Source organism: Morone saxatilis, unplaced genomic scaffold, assembly GCF_004916995.1.
Source record: "Morone saxatilis isolate NCDOM2014 unplaced genomic scaffold, NCSU_SB_2.0 Contig18, whole genome shotgun sequence".
In the NCBI taxonomy this organism is placed as follows: Eukaryota; Metazoa; Chordata; class Actinopteri; family Moronidae; genus Morone; species Morone saxatilis.
In genome coordinates, this window is record NW_023339740.1 from 28,448,059 (window position 1) to 28,456,055 (window position 7,997).

Genomic DNA, 7,997 nt, shown 5'->3' on the forward strand with positions numbered 1-7,997 from the left:
ATGAACTGTACTTTTAGATCTAGTGCCTCCACTACCGTATAGTACATCCATTTGGTTATTTTATATTCATAATAAGTACTATTGTATTCATATAATTGTGCGCGCGGTCGCTAATTTCCCACAACCTCATCAGATCACTAAGCTGTAATTTATGTTGTTATGATGCTAACGGATCTTGATCACAGTAATTGCTCACAGTCTGATGACTATGCATTGCGTGAGAGCGCTCATCACATCTAACTGATAGGTTTCGTTAAACAAAGGTTCGCACTGGACAGTCTATCTCAGAACTTTCCTCAATGGAAGCGGCCATACCAGATCAATACACTTGCGAGTGACATATGCTCTACCGACTTCCAGCCTTAGCCTACTATTGGACTTACACCTCCACCACACCCTCGTGTGGCGAGACCTGCAACTATTATACGCTTATGGACAGTGGCCCTCTCTCCCAGTACCAAACCCTGATATACAATAAGTACCTCCCATTCACTAACCAGAAGCTCTTCTAACACAGTCCGACCAACATTAACCCTGAATTGCATTTTACCACATACACCTAGTGAATTGATAGTCGTATTTTTTTTGTAGCTTTTTTGTAGCTGGGAGGTTTATTTATCTATTACTTTTCTTACTGCCTCACATATGACCCCTTCCTTACACCTTCGAAGTTAAAGTACAAAAAACGCTAAACGCTAGTGTATGTGTAAATTCAGGTTAGATTCCTAGAAAGAACTTTGTTGGAGAAGATATTGTTCAGTTGGTAAACTTCCAGTTAATTGCCGGTGTAAGTAATATAGGCTGGTAGTCATCGATAAAGGTTTTAGTTGTTGCTTCATAGAAATGTTCTGCAGATCAGCGATTCTTTACAAACCCAACACAACCCAGTCTCAGAACACTTCAGTCTTTACTTTTATAGTCTTTATATAGACCCTCAACAAACTCTATATATAGTTCATGCATGTACATTACGTTCCAACAATCCCACAATGCAATGCTTCTCATTTTATGTGAAAATAACAGTAGCATGGTTCTACAGCTGTCAGCGATGATGCAAAAAAAAGACAATTAAAGCTGCAGTAGGTAAGTTGTATATAAAATGTTAAAAAATGTAATTTTGTCTTGTACAATTACAACTTTACCTTCAACATTTGTTTGTCTGGTTCCTGTTTACTGAAAGAAACATGACTGGAAGGTGACCAGCGAAGACCAAAAGGTAAAAGAGTCACAAATGAAAGGAGCGAGTGAAAGAGGGAGGAGAGGAAGAGAAAAAAAAAGAATGAGATGAAGGAGGGAGGGGGTGAGGACCGTGACAAGCCAACAGGTTGACCAGTCCAGCCAGCCCAGTGTTGGTGTTGGCAACACATGTTGGTACACTGGCACACACACACACACACACACTCACACACACACTCACTCTCTCACACACACACACACACACACACACACACACTCTCTCACACACAGTAGAGGTGACCTCACTTCTGTAAAGTTTGTGCTAACATATAATCACCCACTGAATGGCCAGAGCTCGCTTTATAGACTCCCAGAGCTCAGGAATTGAACACACACACACACACACACACATTAATATGCATGTACGCAAATACACACTCTCAAAACACAGACACGCACACATATGAGCTGTACACACTCACACCCCAGAGGCGCACTCTTACTAACAGCCCACTTAAAGCTTAAAACCACAAAAACAAGCCAAACCACAGCATCAACCTCAGACACAACCACAGAAGAAGAATTAAAAGCTGAAGCGTTTGTTTCTGTGGCGATGACCACATCCAGTGGCAGAATATGCCGAGATAAAATGAAACCAGAGCACGATGTAGCTAGAAATCATCAGACTGGGAAAGACGTTAACAACATGCAGATTTGCCAAACCAAATGCTAAATCGTCATCCCAAACCTGAGCTCTTACTTTGAAACAAGCAGTTTGAAAACTTCCAGTAAATCATAAATCTCCCTTTGTCCTCATAAATGTTTGGTTCCCTCCGTTAAAGTGCAGTGAACTCTGGGATACAGTCCCACATCCAGCTGCCTTGTTCTCGAAACATCTTCAGACACAAAATATGACATTGTGATATGAAATTCTGTTAATATTAAAACTTAATTAAAACTTTGTAAAACCATTTTACATGTTAAAACTACAATTTTACTCTTGCAACTTCATTTTCTAAATATTACAATTTTTTCTCATAAAAGTTTTAAATTATCACTTTTTTCTGACATTTTACACTTTTTTCTTGACTTTTCTCATAATATTGATACATTAATACAAAATATTATGACCACATTACATATTTCTTCATAAAAATAATAATAATACTAAAATACTGAGAAAGACCGATGAACAATGAGACAAACGCACTGACAGGTGAATGTTGGAACATCAGCTAGTTGCCCAGCAGTGGTCGAAGGCGTGCGAGTGTCTCCCAGTCGTGTCAGATGATTTGCTGTGTTTGGCGGAGAACGGTGTTTCCTCGCTTCCTTCCTGCTCTGTCCCGATTGGCTCAGACACATTCTTCTTCTTCACTTGTTATTCAGCTGTCAGACGCACTCACTCGCTCTGCCTCATTGAATCCCTCTTTATCTTTCTCTTGTCAAAGTCAAGACAAATCTTCTGTCTGGCCTTTCTATTGTTAATACTGCTACCTTATGACAAACACACACACACACACACACACACACACACACACACACACAAACACACACACAGTATTAAGACAATGGTGTTGTTTCACTTTTTATTGTTTAGTTGGGAGTAGTATTACCAGAACAGGCCCTACCAGAGAGTGTGTGTCTGCATGTAGGGGGTCATGGCTGCGCTGAGAGGCTCGTTGTTTGGTTGGTATTTAATTGCTGCAGCCTGGTTTTCATTGACAGTCCCATCAGGCTCTTTACACTTAGCAGCTCTCCAGTTTTATGTTGGTACACATGCAGGTCCAGCTGCTGAGAGTTTAGAGAGGATTAACACCAGGTCTTACTGAAGCTGTGCAGCCACCGGGAAGCCTCTCCACGACGTCGCTGTTTTCAGGAGGAGGGTTGATGAATGGAGGAGAGTCTGATTTGAAGTGATAATCCTCTGCTGTAAATGTATGAATTTACAGTGGTGTTAACTGACTGTTTGTCTTTGCCTGTTAAGGTTGCTGTTCTAGCACACGTACATTTAATAACGGCTCCTTACTATTGAAGCTAATTCACTTGAAAAAAAACATTTGTCCTGTTATTATCTCATAATTCTGAGATAATTTTTCATCTGCTCTGTTTTTCTGAATTAGCATACTCTGCATGCCCAGGCAAGCAGGGCTCTCAGACTGACCCCTAACATTAGGTCTCCAGCCCTGAGACAGTGTCCTGAGCTCCAGCGGGTCCAATCAGGGCTCTGTGTCCTGTAGCCTTCAACCCCTTGTACTCTAGTGGAGAACCACAGGGAGGGAGGGAGGTTGGTGTGGTCAGTGCCCACATCCGGGGGCCTGTTCTTGGATTTCCTCTCACGTCCACTCACCCCTGGGTGCAGGGATGTGACCAACAGCAGTTCATCATATAACAAGTAATGCATTGCAGTGAGGATACAGATGTTTTAACGCTGTGGATCTTTCTGTCGGTCGCTGTTAACAAAGACTCCAGTCTGTGGATCTATACACTTCACTGATAACCCCCAGAACTGAGGAGTAACATGAGCCCCCAGCTGAGTGTCTGTTCTCGACTGTCCAACCTCAGATCACCCAGCATCCATACTCATGGGAAGACAGACGAAAACAGCACCTCCCTCGCTGGCTCCCTCCCTCTCTCTGGTTCTCCAGCAGAGTACCAGGGGTTAAAGGGTAGGAGGCACAGATCCCTACATGGGCCCACTGGAGCTTGCTGGAGGCTGGTTATAGGATTTGGATTAGATTCAGGGGGGGGGGTTAGAGCCGGCCCTGGGCACGGAGAGCATGATGGATGTATCTCATTAATTTAGAAGAATGGACAAATCTGTCCCCCTGATATACAGTAGAAAACATTTTAAATATTTCCTCCTTTTTTAGGAGACAACACATTTCCTGTGCTTTTTCAATTCATTTCCACTAATTGAAAACAAAAACAACGTTCGACTCCCCCTCTTGGTTTCGCCCAGTACCCTCATTCAATCTGTTAAACTGCGGCCGACTTTTCAGATCATCTTAAAAACAATTTGCAACTTAATCAAACTAAATCAGGGAAAAGACCAACAAATCTAAATGATAGTAATTAATTCCCATGCATGCTACTCAGAGCAGTCAACAACTCTTCTGTCCCTTAAAGACAACAGAAAATATCAAAACAAATGCCATCAAAAATGTTTTAATTGTTTCATTAAGAACTGTGGGAAGTGCAATAACAACATTCTGGTGGAGGGCTTTCTCATTAAGACCCCCCCAATGTCTATAATGTGGTTATGCTCTTGAAAACTGGACTTTTTTTCCCCCAAGTGAATGCAATATGCTTCTGTACTAACTGACTTTATGGAGGAGTCTGCACTTAATCACCCAACGCGTTTTGGCAAAGGACCGTCGCATTAAGAAAAACCCTGCAGTAATAACTCCAGCACTGAGTGAAGCCGATGCTGTGCTGATGAGTGGGCAGACAGAGAACCCTGGGTAGCCCTGCTAGTAGAAAGAAAGATGTCAAACGGATGATAACTTGATCGGTTTGGCCCCGGAGCTCGTGATGGATGTTTACTGGGTCCCAGTTGGGTCCCAGTTATGACAAATTAGTGGGTGAGTGAGGCTTGGCTCGCCTCGTTCAGCCCTGTAGTGGAAAATATTAACAGGGATTGGTCATAGCGTGTGAATAATCTGTGTTCAGCAAAACATGAGCAGAGTGTAAAACTGGTGAACAGTGTGTGTGTTTATTTGTGTGGGTGTGTGTGTGTGTGTGTGTGCACCCATCATACATTGTCAGTCATCTGCAGGGTTCATATTTTCCACTGGTTGCAGTTGTGGAGCAAATAACCTGTTAAAACACACACACACACACACACGCGCATGACCCCCCCCGAAAACACACACACACACACACACACACACACACACAGAGTTGATTTACAGGTGGTGTTAAGTATGACTAATGGCGTCGTTTGTTTTGCTGTCATGTTATTTCCCTGCAGTGCTGTGGAAATAGCTGGCACGTCACCTATTAGAGCTGATAATGACTTCATCGCTCACTGCTTTTCTGTGCGTGTGTGTGGAGAGAGAGAGAGGACGAGAGGGGGAGCAAGAGAGTTTGTTTGTGTGAGAGTAAAAAAGTGTGAGGGAGGAACGGAATGAGGGAGAGGAAATAAGATGGAGTGAGGGATGAGGGAGACAGAAAGTTCATTCCATTCATGATGAAACTTCTGATACCGCTCTTCCCACAGGAAATTCAGCGGTCAGTTATCAAACCGCAAAACAACTGGAGCTGCTGGATATTCGGTCTCCGGACAAACACGTTCTCACTCCTAACTTATCCAATACGGCAGCTAGGCCGTAGGCCGCAATCCTCTGGTGTCACAGGCAGTTCAATTCTCTTTCTTTTTATTTACAATATTGTGTAATATGTTACCCGTTCTTAATGTATATGTACATAGATACTGTAGTTACTTTTTGTTTTGATAATGTATTTTCTACAAGTGAAGAGATTCAGGACACGGCTTTATAATGTCTGCAACACGGTTTGGCTCTGTGATCCACATGCCATACGTTGTTTACTTGTGTATTTTATCCTTAAAAAGATAGAAAATGGTCCAAAGCCACAATGTTGATGTAGCATGAAATTAGAATTTAAAATACAGTAAATGACGTCGGGCAGGAAGACACTCTCAGTCTTTACGAAAAGAACATCTTCTTCTTGCCATCAAAGTCCAAGATAATAAAAACCTACATTGTCATTCTATTCACGTTTAAAGCAACAGTTCTATGGATGTCATGGCAATCCATCCAGCAGTTATTGAGATGTTTCCGTCTGGACCAACCAACAGAATCCCGTCTTAAGTGTTAAAATACGTCAGACGAACACACACACAAACACACTTACAGTAGCTGCACTGCTGCAGTTGCAGCTGTAGTGCACATACTCCTCAGACTGAATGATGGGTAATTTATGAGCCAAAACTTGTGTCACTTTGCCAACATCATGAGCGTCAGAGCTCAGTCTGACGAGATGATTCAGGTAATCTGAAGACGCATAAAAACAATAATCCATATTGGGGATCACTGCCTGGCCGCATACAGTAGTTCTCCTCCCAGTCGGGTGATTATAGTCGAGTTTGGCTGTGAATAGAGGAGACCGGGGTTCAAATCCCATTCAGTCAATAAATATTACACATTCCTCCATTTGTCCTCCAGCTCAGAACGACTTTATTTGTGTGTGTGCTTGTGTGTAAATGTGTGTACAAGAGTATGGGTGTTTGTGGGAGTGTTATTGTGGGTGTGAGCAGGCAAGTGCAAGTATGAGTGCTCCTGCATGTCGACAGAAAGTGTTGAGAAAGTGTGTGTGTGTGTGTGTGTGTGTGTTCCCCCTGTCCAGAAGTTGAGGAAACAGTAGGTGGCAGGTATAATATGTAGCGGAGCACAAAGGTTAGGCCGGCCGCCGAGGGAAAGAGTGTGTGAGTGAGAGAAAAGAGAAACCTCATCCAGGTTATTGTAGAGAGCTTGTCAGGATTTATTAGGCTAGGTAAGCACACTGAGCCCCTGGCCTGTCGTAAAACACACACACACACACACACACACACACACACAATCTCTCTCCCTTCTCGCTCTACGACACACATGCATACACTCTCTGATGAAACGCACACACAGTCGAGTCATAAAGCGGCTCCAGATAACTTAAGCTGAGTAGAGGGACTCAATGACATCATGACAGCTACAGGGCAGCGATGCCTTTTCCATGTTTTCCTTTGCCGGAGCGAAAGTTTACCTTCTCCACAATGAAGGAGGAGGTCGCGGAGGAAAAAGTGGAAAGATGATCAGAAGGAAGAAGAAGGGAAAGGTAGAAAGGGAAAAGAGGGCTATTCACAGGCGGGAAGGTGAAAGAGAAGAAGGAGGGAACTTAAAGAGACCATATTTCCCATGAAACTCACTGCAGCTCACGTCACTGGTGATTCTGGCGCTTGCTCTGTCCTCACAGGAGCAACATTGTCCCTCTTCCTGGTTTGTGTTTGTGTCATTACAGGAATAGTTTAACATTTGGGAAATACACTTATTTGGGTTAGCTTAGTATAAAGACTATAAACTGAGGGAAACAGCCAAACCTGGCTCTGCCTAACAGGAACAGAACCCACCTACCAGCACCTCTAAAGCTCACTAATTAACATGTTATACCTCATTTCTTTGTTCAACAACAGAAGCCTAAGAACGTTTTACTGGAGGTTTATGTGCCAAACTATATGGCTGTGAAGAGAGAGGAGTTATTTCGGGCTCTGGTGGTTGCAGAGATTGCATATGGGAATATAATGAGATAAGTCTCATTCACTTTCACACAGACAATCCCACAGTTGGAGCTCTTCCACAGCTGAAACTCACCTCACTAACAGCTGTGGTAGAAGATACGAGAAGAAAGGTTAACTCCCAAACACATAATCACTGTTACATTCGCCACTAACTGGGCCTGATTCACAACTCTGACTGGATTCCTCTGCATAGCAACAGTGGTTTAGTATTTAGGGCTGTCCCCCAAACTGAAGGAAAGAGAATGTTTTCTCAGAAACTAGGTTGAAATTATTAAAAAACCTGTCGGATCATCACATTATCTGCGAGAGTCCCATGTTTGATTGTGAACTGTTAAGGCTCTATTGGCAGAAATATATAACATATAATATTCATAGGTATGTTTTCATTAGTGTATAATCAGCTCAAAATAAGAATCATTGTGTTTTTGTGAAAGTGTGAAATGTGAATACTTTATGGGGAAAAGAACTTCTGAAGCCAGTCTCTCCTGCAACTTCGTAACTCTGTGACCATGAGCCTTCAGGCCAAACA